The 14,160-nt window shown below is 28.3% G+C and overlaps 1 long non-coding RNA gene across 3 annotated transcripts; it reads left to right on the top strand.

The window, feature by feature from the left end:
- The first annotated feature begins 559 nt into the window (after window positions 1-559).
- On the top strand, window positions 560-12,414 carry LOC106692358 (uncharacterized). 3 transcript variants are annotated; one of them, XR_001344948.2, is made up of 7 exons: window positions 560-609; window positions 2,815-2,942; window positions 6,409-10,822; window positions 11,086-11,189; window positions 11,277-11,430; window positions 11,516-11,599; window positions 12,273-12,414. It is a non-coding gene; the product is annotated as an uncharacterized lncRNA (long non-coding RNA). The 3 variants fall into 3 exon arrangements; XR_001344949.2 differs by having other exon boundaries at window positions 12,243-12,414; XR_010843440.1 differs by lacking the exon at window positions 560-609 and adding an exon at window positions 1,721-1,836.
- The last annotated feature ends 1,746 nt before the right edge of the window (window positions 12,415-14,160 follow it).

Here is a 14,160-nt window from a genome sequence, read left to right as displayed (position 1 = left end):
GATTATTTTTTACTATATACTATCTCCAAACGTATTAAGAAATTGATTATCTTAACGAACCAACAAAAAAAAATAATAATTCGGGAGAGGGGCGCGACCACTCTTCAAACAACTTATTATATATACATTAAATTACATACATATCAGGTCTTTAGTAAACCTCAATTAGATTTTTACATTAATAAAAAAAAAGAAGTATTTTGCATTTAGCGTCGTCACTCAATCAGACCGAATTTTCATGAGAGTATACATTGTACTATATACATTACATTGTAATATAACAAATAAATAAGTCATTAATTGCTAAAATAAATATTTTTTTTATTCAATATAAATTTTTCTGCTGGATATTTGTTTATTTACGAGTATTATTTATTTAGAAATTATGTATCAAAGAATGTATCCGAAATATATTAGGCTTCCAAAAAAAAGAAAAATGGCTAACGGAACTACCTGTTTTACCCACGCGGTTAGCTGTTGTTTGTAACGAGGACTCTGATTGGCTGAGGGTCGAGGGTGGGGAGAACAATATAAATTTATCAGCTCCAGTGGGATCTCCCTCATTTCTTCAAACGCTTTCAAGATGGCAACCACTCTCATGTTCCTCAGGTATTTTGAAATTTTGTTTACTTAAGGCTTTAATTAATTATAATTCTATAATAAATAGTAACGTTGACAATTATCTATTTCATCTTATGTTAATAAGTGATGATAAAATGATTGAACTAATATTAGGATCGTATTGTTCATGCACATATTAAGTTTATTTAAAACATTAATTTATTTATGTATACATCATCATTTAATTTAATTCCATTATTGACTATGATGTACACATTGTGTAATTAAAATAATATTTCTTTTTAATGACTGAATTGTTTTTATATATTCATATTTGACTTATTTGTATAGATATATTTTATATATTAAATGAATTCAGTTTTAAATATAAAGCTTAGAAGTCCCAGTCCATTTCCAACTTTGATTAAAATGTTGGTACTTAGTAGGTGAATGAAATTCTTTCCAAATCAATTGATTCATATATTACTATACTTTTTTGTTATAAATTCTTTCTTATAATAATATTTTACAAAAATGGATTTAAGTAGTTATGGGATTGGATGCCTCATGTATTTTAAGGCGTATTCTGGATATTAAGTAAATTATTTGTAACTGAAATTTTCTGATCTGAAACATTTGGTTGTATATATACATAATTATGAATTTATTTTTAATTAAACAAAATTTATTTTGTAAACATATTTTAACGTGTAAACTGTAACTGAAAATTCCTAACACAGCGCCATCTCCTTTTACAATATGTTAATATTATATTTAAATTGCAATTGTCAACTTTGTTTTATAAAATTTAATTTATAAATTTTAATGGATTAAGTAATTTCATTATTTTATACTTTGTTTTTTTGATACAGCACAATACTATTATCTTACATGTTGATATTTTTTTAATTTTCAGCTTTCTTTTATTGAATTAATCCATAAATTAATTAATTCATTTTTTTTAAATATTTTAAATCTTGTTTTTTATAATTTATTTATTTATTTTTTTTTTCAATTATGATTAAATTTCTGTTATTTTAAATTTTATAGAATGCTTCGAGATGCATTCTTGGAATCCACAGCGATTTGTTTTTGTTTTATCGTTATAGATCTTTTGTCAGTTGTTATGTACCGGAAATTTGTTGCCTACAAAGATTCCTTTGTTTGTGTTCGAATTTCAAAACAAACTACCAACGGATGTGAAACTCAAAAATTGAAAAACTTTCATTTCGAGTTTTCATTTTTAATTTTTTCTACTCCATAGTTAATCACTTAGTAGGTACACTATTTGTACATACAATATATATAATGAAAATCTTGTATTAAACGTTTTTAGCCGTTTTGGAAATTTAGCACATGGCGATTAGATACTTCATTACTTCGGATGAATTGTTACGTTTCTTTTGTTTACATTTTGGTTCCATTTCACCCTTTCAATGCTTTCGAATTTTAAACCATACAATCTATTTTATTGGGGACAGTTAATGTAGGCTTGGTAGCAACTGTCGCAACGACTACGACCACCGACACTCGCTGTCGTACTATCAGGTATGATAGTTAACAGTACCACACACAGCGACACTTCCTATGTGTAAACGCCATGACAGTGAACTGTCATACCTGATGCCAACGTTACTTTTAACTTTGTTTTCTGATCGTTTATGTCTTTAGTGATAGTACCTGTTTTTTGTGTTAAATAATAAATGTTTTATCGTTTGTTCATCACATTGAACTGTGCATAGTTTAGGTTCTGTGTTAGTGCACTGTCAATACACAATGCACTGCTAAAAAGCTCTGTCATACCGTCACAAAGATATTATTGTACTACCACGGCTGAAAAATGTCTTATTAATTTGTTATTTCCCCTTAAATAAATATGAATAAAATATTTTAGTTATATTTTAAATTCCTTCTTTATAAGCGTACAACTGTTATGAAAAACTAGTTGTTTTATAATCTAGTTATTTTATAAATATATTTCCTAATATTTTTTAGTTTGTAATTTTTTTTACCGTCTCACTTAAACTTAACAAACACTCTATGCAAACAACCATTATAAAAAATATTCCAGTTTGTCATGATCTATCACATATATTCCAATTTATTTTATTTTATTTATTCCTATATTAACGGTTTTGTTCTTGCTTAGCATGTAGTCAAATTTCCTACAGAAATATTAAAAATATTTAGACTATTTTTCTTTGGTATTTTTTTTATTTACTGAAAAAAATTAAATGTATTTTATATTTGCAGCTAATGTAATTATCATTAAATGAGATCTGAAAAACATGCCTGAAGCAAGCCAACAAAATCAAGAAATATTCTTCATTATCTGCTCAGCCTGATATGAATATGAAGATATTCCACAATCCTCCGATTAAGTAAGTAACAAATTAAATTTTTACTCTAATTCATATTTATTTTAAAAAGTGTCAAAAATATATTCTTTATTAATTATTGCTCCTTTGCAAACAGCTGTTAAGAAAAATACCATTTAAATAATTGTAAAACTTTCCAAGTTGTTACTACTGATCTGTTTTTTTAAATTATTAATTTCCCAGTGCTTTTGAAAAAATGTACTTCCATAATAATTTAACTTTTTAGACATTACTTCAATTTTTTTAATTATTCCCTCTATGATTTGGGAAGGGAATTTCTTTATTTCTGAAAAACATTACTACTACTTACTATTACTTACTAATTACTTTTTTGTTGAACTTATTTAATCTGTATCATATCCAAGCAAAAATTACAATTTTTAGTTATTAATGGTTCATTAGTTAACCAAAATGATATCCATTAAAACTTCAGTGAACTTAAATTGTGTTCTTTAACCACAGATTTCATTTAATGGAGATTGGTGAGGGTGGAGAGCACAAATACTTATTTAATTCTGTTGTGTTACTTACATTGGTGTTTTCATTCTCATTTTTCTCACAAGTTTAATTTTAAGCAATTTTCATTATTTACTAATAGGATTTTCATTTAAATGCTCTATTTAAATCTGAATCATCTAAAATCTAAATAAAGATTGTTATATTTTCATATTGGTTTTGATTTTATGATACTTCTTCTTTATTATTCTTATACATTTTATTATTATTTAAAAATATGGCTTATGAATTATTTCTTATACATTTTCTTCCATAACTACTTATGCACCTATAATATTTGTTATCTTTGTTATTTTCTTGTTATATTTGTTTTTGATCTTTCATATTCATTATTCTTTATTATTTTCTTGTTCTTGTTAATCATCATATTCTTTTCAATTATTATCTTCGTGTTATATTTGTTTTTAATCTTTTATATTCATTACGAGTGCTATCCTGTTTGTACTTAACCCTGATGAAGGCCTGAAATTTCAGCCAAAATGTTGGCACTATTAAAATAAGTAAGACTTATTTGTGTTATTCACAAGTTCTCCACAGATTGCACCTCTGACTATCTCGTACAGTCAATTTTTAGCTATTGATCTCCATCTATTACCAGCCATCTATTCTACTATCTATTACTATTATTTTTGTTTTCCCAACTCTGGCATGTACTAGTATTTCAAATAAAACTTTTATTAAAACCAAGTGGGGCTCTATGCTGTTGATGTGCTATAGGAAGCTATTACAATTGCAATAGGTTCCTACCTACTCATTAAACATTTCAATGCAAATATATTTTCGGTGTATATGTCTCCTCCCTCACCACAGTGCTAACATTATTAATATCACTTCATACCATGGATTATTTAAAAAAAGTATATCTATTTTAACAGTGATGACAACAAAATAATTATCTGACTCCTTAAGCCTTGAATTATTTATTTTTTTAGTATTTCTTTTTGTAGCTCTTCTTAAAATTTCAAAATTAGGTTTGTACAAGCCATGCCAATTGATTACCATTATTTGGTCCTCAAACCTAAAAGTAATTTGTCAAATTTTGTGATACTGAATGATAAGTTTTAATTAGGTGAATTAGTTTTGTTTTTTTGGTACCTTAACATGCTTGCGGGAAAAAATGTTATGATTGTGATGCATATCAGGGGCTCAATATTTCTTTTCTTCTTTATTATCAGATCGGTCCTGAATGGCCTCACATATTTTTGTAAAAAGTTGATAATGGTGGAGAGGAGGATATAGTCTCATGCAATACACTCCTAACTATTCACAATGCTTGATAATCTTGAACTATTATAATTAAGAATAATGAAAATCAATAAAAAAAAGTTGTATAGACCTAAGGTAATAAACAAAAACGGATTATATTTAAAGAATGAATAAAAAAAAAATTACCTGTACTGAAAAAATAAAGAGAAGAAAAGAAAAAAGTCAAATGATAATAAAATTATTAAATAAAAAGTTTAATAAGGATGTCTTAGAATAGCCATGGGCTTAAGTTTTTGTGATATTGGATTGCCTAAATTAAATTGTTTTCTGCTTAGCTTTATCTCTTAGTAAATTAGAGTGGAATTCCATAAATCATTCTTGATAAGATCATCCATCGATTCTCATAAAATTCTATTTTGAAATTTACCAATAGTTTGTTAGTTAAAAGAAATTGTGAAATTAAAAAAAAAAAAATCAGTAGAACGTTTTTACAGAAAATAATAGTTCATATGCATTTAGTTAATTTTTAATTCTAATGAATAAGAAGTAAATGTAACGTTGGATAAGTCAACGTCACAAAACAATTTAATCAAAATTTCAGAATTACTTGATTAGAAATGTTAATTTTATAAAATGAAAAATATTAGGTTATTTTTATTCAGTTGTATCAATGAAATAAAAAACAAGATTATAAATTCTGATTTCAATCTTTTCTTGATGTGAGTTCAATTAACTAAATTAACTTTATATACACCTGCTCTTAACAAATAGCGATTTTAATTGTTTCTTTTGTTTTTTATTTTGAAGGCATAGTCCAAAAAATTTTATAAATCTTCCATAGTTGCATTACTTCCATCTGTTTTAACTTTCCTTTCAACTACCGGATATGAGTAACTCGGTTGATCACTTCGTGAGAAATTTGTCGTATCAGTGGCTTGAAAAAATAGATCATTTGATTAAGGAGGCAAAGAAGAATGGCTAGCTGTCATTAAAAAAAAGTTATCTTAGTTTTATTCCCTACCTATCATAATTAGTTCTAAGTTTTCACTGCAATCTGTGTCAAATGGGTTTATAATTTATATCTATCAATTGGTAGAAATTTTTGGTTCTTGGTCAACCTCAGATATGAAAGAAAACCTCTCCATGGTGTTACTTAATGATGTTACTGGTTGTCAAAGTCTATTATTAACTATTAACTACCACTCTTATTATTAACTTTTCACACTCCTAATTGTTCATGTGGTTGACATCTTTGGACTTGATTTCAATTATTGATGCACAGGAAAAATAAGTTACTTATTTCTTCAGTAAATTTTCTATTAATATTGTTAACGAACGGGAAGCATACAGATTGAGATAATTTGGCAACCTTTGTATCCTTTTAGATTGGACACGTATAGATGGCACATCAGAGCTATTATGAATACAAAAAAAGTTCTTTTTTTATATCCATACAAATATACTATAGTATTTGATTTCACTTTCATTTGCGATTTTTTTTTCTGTACAGTCAACTTTCCTCAAAAATAAATGCTATCTAAGTTGTAATTTATTTTTCAAAAACATAGAGTTAGTTAGATTTTGCTCTTCCTGCCTAAAATTGTTTGGGAATTCAAATATTTGGTACAATAGTTTTAATGTGTTGCAAATCAATAGAAACACAAGAGCCCCATTTGGATAGGTTTGCCAAATAATTGGCATGAGATACGAGCTGTTGAGAACATCATAGCATTACTTTATTTTTAAGGTATGGGTTTGATCAAGATGATGTCTGCAATTAAGTGAATACAAGAACTATCTCTGGAATAAATATCAGCTATTACTGAAGTCTCGCCTGTCATGCTCTAACTAGAGTACAGCTATAACTGAAGAGGGAGGGGAGGGACCCATGACAAGAGAAAGTTTGACAGGGCTACAGATTCAACTTGTGGCAGCTATAAACAGTACAAATTTCACCACACGATGCTCTCAAAAACATTAGATGACTTATCTATTGATGAAGTTCGAAAGTTGTTTCAATAATTCTTCAATAATTATTTGTAGATTGTGTTGGAAATAACTCAGATAATGGTATTAATTTTAATAATGACGCTTCCTCATTCTCATACATTTCAGTTAGTTTAGATTCCTATTCTTATTTGTAGAACTGCTGTGCAGTTAAGAATAAGATTCCAAAAAAGTATTGTACTAAGGTATTGTAAGAAGAATTAGTTATTCTTACAGTATTTTATTATGATACCCCTTTAAATGAATCTAGTATTTTTTTCCCCTCTTAATTTGTCGTTTCAATGGAAATAAATCTCAGTACTTCAGTGGCCCAATGTCATGTTTTAGTTAAGGTAGAAGATTTTTAGATTTATTATTCTAGCTGCTTTATGTAAGAGAAACCCAGGTCAAAATTCATCGAAACAGTGACTTAAAATCAATTTTGTATTATAATGTACAGTTGTAAATAGCAATAAATAAATATTAAAAAAAAAAAATCAATTTAAGCTGTAAATTGAATGTGATTGAATTAATTGAATGTGCCTAACTACTTTACTCCCTGTGATTTATTGGGTCACAGTTGCATATGAATATATATTTCTAACTGTTCATGTTAGTTAAAAATTGACTTTAGTTGTTTTAAATTTAAGTCGCTTAATTTTTTTTTATTTACAAAGTCACTTGTGACATTCAGGTTTTATTGGTATCTACTCACCTAAAAATTTCTTCTGAATAATTCTGCACTGTATTCTTGGTTTTTCAAGATGCATTCCTCTAACAGTTTTCTAAGTAATGTGTTGTGTTGTGCTAGTTTAAGGCCCAATGGTTGATGTTTGATCTTCAGATGGTTCTGTTGGAGGTGAAAAATACCTCTGGGACGGCCTGAAGGGACAGGACATTTGCCGATCAAACACCACACTCTGGGCTATTCAGAAGGTACTTATCACCTCACTTATATCGTGGGTTGTTGGTAGGCATGGGTGAGGGGATTCCCATGTGCCTTCCATGTGTTGGAAGGGTACCTTCTTTTTAAGTGATTTAGTGTGATGTTTTCAGTGTGTTCATTATCATCACAGTTATCTTATTACGACCAGAAGTCATACATTTTCTTTGTTATTGGTGTTTAAGTTTAGTGAAGTTCATAAGAAGTTATTAAATGAAAATACAAATCTTTATTTATGCCGCCAAAAATCTCATGAATCCAATGACAAATGGTAGCATAAACAAAGATGCACATTTTAAGGATATCTATACATTGAACTATAAAATGTCCTGTACCTTCCAATAATACCAACGTTATCAAACAATATATAGAGTGTGTTATAATAATAGGAAGATGGTCCTGGAGCGGTCAAAGAAAAAATTCAAATAGTGATTATAGTGATTAATCTATTTATATTCAGCCAACATTTCGTCCCTATGGTGCAGGGCTTCATCAATGCTAAAAAAGATACATTTTTAAGTGTCTGTATCTTTAAAAAGATTATAATATTTATTTATTTATAATATTATAATAGAAGATTTATGTTTGTATCTTAAAAAAGATAGATATTTAAGTGTTAGTATCTTTTTTAGCTCTGATGAAGCTCTGCAATATGGGGTGAAACATTGGCTCAATATAAATAGTTTAATTTGACTGCCCTGGACCATCTTCCTTTTTTTATAGATATTTTTCTATTACGTAGGCATTATTGAAGGTATAGGACTTTTTCTTGTTCAAGACCACAAAGGAGGGAGGTACTTATCACCCCACTAATTATTTTGTGGGTTGTTGGTAGGCATGGGTGAGGGGATCCCATGTGCCTTCCATATTTTGGAAGGGTACCTCCTTTAATGTTTTAGTGATGTGTTCAGTTTATTGATATCTTCAGGATCATCACAACCACCTAAGTACAAGAAGGCATCTTTTTTGTTGGATCTTTTAACTTAGTGTTTAAGAAGGATCTTTAGGATCTTTTAGTGAAGATAGAATTAAAGATTTTAGGATCTTTATGTGTGTAAGAAGTTATTTAAATTTTTTAAAAAAGTTTTATTTGATTTCAAAAAATGTTATTAGCCCGATATGTTTCAGATATTGTATACATTTTATTATATATGATTTATCTATATATTTTTCATTTTATACTATTAGGATTAATTTTAATTTCTTTTTTAATAAATTAGTGTTTCAAATAAGTAAAAACAATTATTTTATTTCCTTTAAGTAATTACTATTTAGGAGTACATTATTTGGTTTGGAACATTGAAGTATTGAGATAAACTAAGATTGTTGCTTTTTATTTTCATTTTTCAACGTAACTGCAGAATTTAAATTAATTCATGTAATTATCGTTTTTATAATTTGTTGACAACCATTATTGAAAGTTCTTTTTAACTGATAACAAATTAAATAATTACTTAATTTTATAAAATTTAATTTAATCATAACTTTAAAATTCAGACTTATTTTTTTAATTTAAATGTAGATTTCTTTTTCAGAGGATTTCTGCTGTTTCTTTTTATTTTTCCCCTAGGTTTTTAAATTCTAGGAAATATAACTACAGCCTACTGCCTTTACATTAATTGAAACCATACAGGTAATGTGTAATTCCTTGCATTTGAATTTTAAATGCAGTGTAATCTCTATAATCCAAACTAATTATTGCAGGGGGGAAGGTGTTCAAATTACTGAAATGTTCTGATTAAAGAAAATATTAAGAAAAATTTCAATAATATGGATGTACTATTTTTATTTATTTTTTTCACTTTTGGGGGAAATTTGACAGTATATATTTATGGATATTTAATGAAAATATTAATTTTTTTTTTCGTCCGGTGCTATGAGTCTTATAACATCGCTGGTCACTAGCCGTATTTTGGGGACTATATTCTTTTTTTTTTACATCCCCAGTAATGCCTAAATGATATGATAATTTATTGAAATTATGAGATGGTCCATTTATAAGTGAAAAAAAGTATAAATAGAAATTAAAAAATACTTTATGAGTTTATTCAAATTATACATATTTATATTTATTATTAATTAAAATAATTTTACAGAATCAGACCAAATCTATATAATAGATTATGTATTTATGATTCCAACAAAATATATTATCAATACTTTCATAGGTATTAGATTACCCAATATTAAAACTAAAAATTTCAACTTTTATTTTTCATGGTGACTACAATAACTTTCCTATAGATCAGGAAGTTAAAAATGTCCTTTATACTCGGCGCACTTTTAGTTGAAAACAAAATGTTATTTCTTGCTGAGTTTTCTAAAAAAAAAAAAAAAGTGACATTTTTTTAACACTAGTTCAGATTACTGGTGGTTTGGATTACCAAGATTACACTGCATTAACCTCCTTTGCACTCGAAGTTTTTTTTTCATTCATATTACCAGCTGTCATTTGTCACATACACAATTTATCTTTGTCTTTTGAACTGAAAATTATTTACATTGTCTCCATAGCTTGAGTTTGAAGACAGATTTTAAATGGCTCCACTCTGGAGCTCTCGAGTGCAATGGGGTTAATATTAATAAGTTAAAATTTTTTTTTCCATAAGTTTTCTTGGTACTGAAATGTACATTTGTTTCTTCATTTTTGGAAATAGTTGTTTAGTGAATAATAATATCAAGAGGATATGATAAAAGTAAAGAATTTTATATCATTTTACTTTATTTAAATTTATTTTGTGATAAAATCGATGTATAAAAAGAATATCATGGTTTTTGAATATTGGTTCCTACATTCACCATATTATTTAAATTTATTCAATGTAAATTAATGACAATGGGTATCGATTATTGTTTGCATGCATTGTCTTCTTTTTACTAGTTTGTTTTACATAATTTTATCTTTCTTAAACATCTCATGTTCAGGAAAATGAAAATGTTTATATTTATTTAGCTCATTTTCCTCTTTTAATATTTAGTTTAATAACAAAATTACGACTATAATTATCATTTTCACTTATTAATGAATGAAGTTTTACTTTAATTTTTTTTTTAAACTGTTCTGAGGTACATCCATATTCATGAAGAATGTTGATAAATGTAATAACAGCATTGATTAGAAAAAACAAGACAAAAGAATAAAAAATGGAAGGATTTAGAAAAAAGGAAACCAGGAGTGATTGATGTTTATATCACGTTAACTTATTACTTTTGGCTGAGGAGAGATACATTGGTGAGCATAAATACATGGCCAACATATTTTTCAAAATACTTCATAAAATTTATCATTGATTGCTTAAGGTACAAATTAATAACTCAATAAAATATTTAATATTTTGTGTTTTTCATAATTTACTTTCACTAAACTTTTGCTGTATATAGAGAGCTAGGCACGGTCGGTCGTCAGGTTTTTTTAATGCGATATTTATTCACTTAATCTAATTTAAAGACATTTTAATATTATTGCTTTTTTAACAACATGATGTGTGTTTTTAGACTTCTTCAAGGACGGAGATACAACATCCATCAGAATAAAAAAAATTAAGGATTGAAATGAAGAGAGACATTTTTAGATAAAACATTGTTTTCATTGAAAAAATGTAAGTTTATATTTTATGATAGGATAACTTCTTTGAGTATTATGATGTATATAATTTATACGATTATTTTGTTTTAATGTTTTTTAGTGATTTTATTTTGATTTATGGGCTAGTAACAAGAAGTTTACTGAGGGGCTTTGGTGTAGAAGTGATGGGAGCAAATCCATCAGATTAAAAAATAATAAAGGATTAAAATGAAGAGAGACAGTTTTATATAAAACATTGTTTTCATTAAAAAAATGTAAGTTTATGTTTTATAATAAGATAACTTCTTTGACTATTATGCATATAACTTATACAATTATTTTACTTTAATGTTTTTTCAGTGATTTTATTTTGATATATGGGCTCATTAAAAGAAGTTTAGTAAGAGGCTCTGGTGTAGAGTTACGGGGGAATCTTGGATGAAGGTAAATATTAATTTTATTTTTCAAGTTTGTTAATTAGTTTTTTTCTTTTAAATCTTTAACCATTAAAAAGAAAGTTACTTGAATTGAATTTTTCCAATTATTTGGGTTTAATAAACTCTAATGCATTTTGGAAATAAGTATTTTTTGTATATGACCCTTAATGATTTGAAAGCTAACAGGGATGAATGAAGTATATTATATGAAAACTTGAAAAGTAATTAAATTAAATAAAGGAGGTTCAGATGGGGCTGTTAGTGCTGGGAACAGAGTTTACTTTTAATGCATCTTTCCTTCAGTAACATTTAGCTCTCAAGGGAAAAAAATTTAGTTCCTTGAAACTTTTTTACATGCTAATAATGTTAACAGTTGACTACCAACTCCAAGATAGCTAATAAGTTTATCTCGCCTAGAACCCCAGCTATAAGTTATCACCCAGTAAAAATACGACATAATTCTATGCATCCTAGGACAAGAATGCAAACTTTTACTAGTTAGCAGTTGTATATGTATTAAAATTATTAGTAACTTTTTGTGTTTTTAAAGCATTTGTGTTATAATTTAATGTTATTTGCAACTTAGTTCTTGTTATACATTACTCTCATAAAATAAATCAAATCACCAAATTTTTATAATTTTTTCTCAGGATTTTGAAGTTCTATATGCTTCGTTCCAGATGATGGTGCTTCCAGAGTATACTGTTTTATTTGATCAAATATGTCATCAAGAGGTATCACTGCAAGGAAAACATTCTCAACCTTCAGCTGTCAAACTGTCAACATTTGTCGGATTATGAAGATAAATTTTTATTTTGCTTATAGTATAGTATTTCTTTGTAGCTTGTATTACCAACTATTGATTATTTGAATTTTCAATAGGCTGGAAAAACCACTTAGAACTAAACTACTATACAACAGAAGGACTCCTTCCTCATGTCACCTATGGGCAATCCCTCTTATGCCCATATGTTGAGACCTTGACATCATCGGTTGACTTGGTTAGAGTTGATATAATGAAATTCAATTAATAAGTTTTATCAAATTATCAGAAATTTATAGTTTTTTTTTTTTTAGTTTAAGGGGTGGCAGAAGATCATATGATTTTTAATAGTTATCACGAAGTCAGTTTTTATATTAATAGTTATCACAATTATTTATTTTTTTTGTATGGAACTTATTATTTTTTTTTCTGTTGGCTCTACAGACGTAGATCTTTGCCCTCCTGAACCAGCCTCTTCTTCATGCCTGCCTATCTTGGGCTATTACTTTTTTCCCCTTTTTGCTGCATACAGCTTGTTTTTTACAATGTTGTATACAATTTGTTTGTTTCACATCTTTCTCGATTCTGTCTCTCCATCTGGTGTTTGGCCTCCCACGTGGTCTCTTTCCAATTATACTGGCATTCATTGTCATGTAGATGCGTCTTGATGGATTGCTTCCAGCCACATACCCTTCTTAACCTCCTTGTCTTCATATAAATGAGATATTGATTGACCAGTCATAAGTCAGTATCAAAAGCAATGCACTGTTAGTTCTCCATGTGTTAAGGCTCCGACCCGAGATCGCTCCTGTAATTGTACAGAGGACTTTCTGTTCAAATCTCGAGAGATCGAGTTTAGAATCGAGATTCTGCTTTAGGATACATGTTAGAGCAAATGTATATCAGAGCTGGGCTTCATCATGGCATTGTACACTCTTTCAAGTATCTGTTTTAGGACGAATCTGAAAATCTGGTCTAGTTTGCTCTTTCCTCTTTGGAATCCTACTTGGTGGTCACCTGTTATATTCTTGTAATACTGAGATATCCGATTGAGCTCGATGTTGGTCATTATCTTGTAGGCCACCGCAAGGAGTGTTATGCTTCTATAATTTCTGCTCTCATGTCTGGAGCCTTTCTTTATGATAGGACAGATCAGATCAGGCCTCTGGTATCCTTTTCTTCCTCCCATATTTTTTGGATTAGTTCCAAGAGCTTGGTTCTTAGAAATTCTCTATCAACTTTGAACAGCTCTGATGGTAGGCTGTCTATTCCTGAGCCCTTCCTTCTTTTAGGTATGTCAGTAGCTAATTCAACACTGATAATATCCGGTTTTCCACCTCTAGCGGGTCAAGGTTCTCAGCATGCTCCATGTCCTCGTCCTTCTTGGGCTCTTAATATCTTTACTATTTTAGTATCTTCTGATTAATTTTAATTTCCTCACTACTGGTAGTTTCATCTGTGCAAAGGTTTATATGAATGAAAAGTAAACATTGAACACTTAACAATTAAGTCCTTATTTGTATAGATTTTAGTTAAAAAGGGTTTTCTTCTATAAACAAATTTAACGATTTACTTGTTCAGTGTACAATGTTTACTGTTCATTCGTATAAACCTTTGTAGATGTAACTTTCAGTAGTGAGCTAATTAAAATGATTACAGAAGAAATCTCTTTTAACTAAAATCTATACAATATCTGCTGCATTAACAATAAAATCTGCCCTGCTTACTAAGAGCATTGTATCTCACTAACAGATAACAATATCAGTAACTTATTTTGCATTTCTAGTAGGTTAATTACTTAGTGT

The sequence above is a fragment of the Halyomorpha halys genome, unplaced genomic scaffold (genome assembly GCF_000696795.3).
Source record: "Halyomorpha halys isolate HHAL.00 unplaced genomic scaffold, Hhal_1.1 Scaffold53.1, whole genome shotgun sequence".
Taxonomy (NCBI): domain Eukaryota; kingdom Metazoa; phylum Arthropoda; class Insecta; order Hemiptera; family Pentatomidae; genus Halyomorpha; species Halyomorpha halys.
This window is presented reverse-complemented; position numbering and strand designations above follow the sequence as displayed.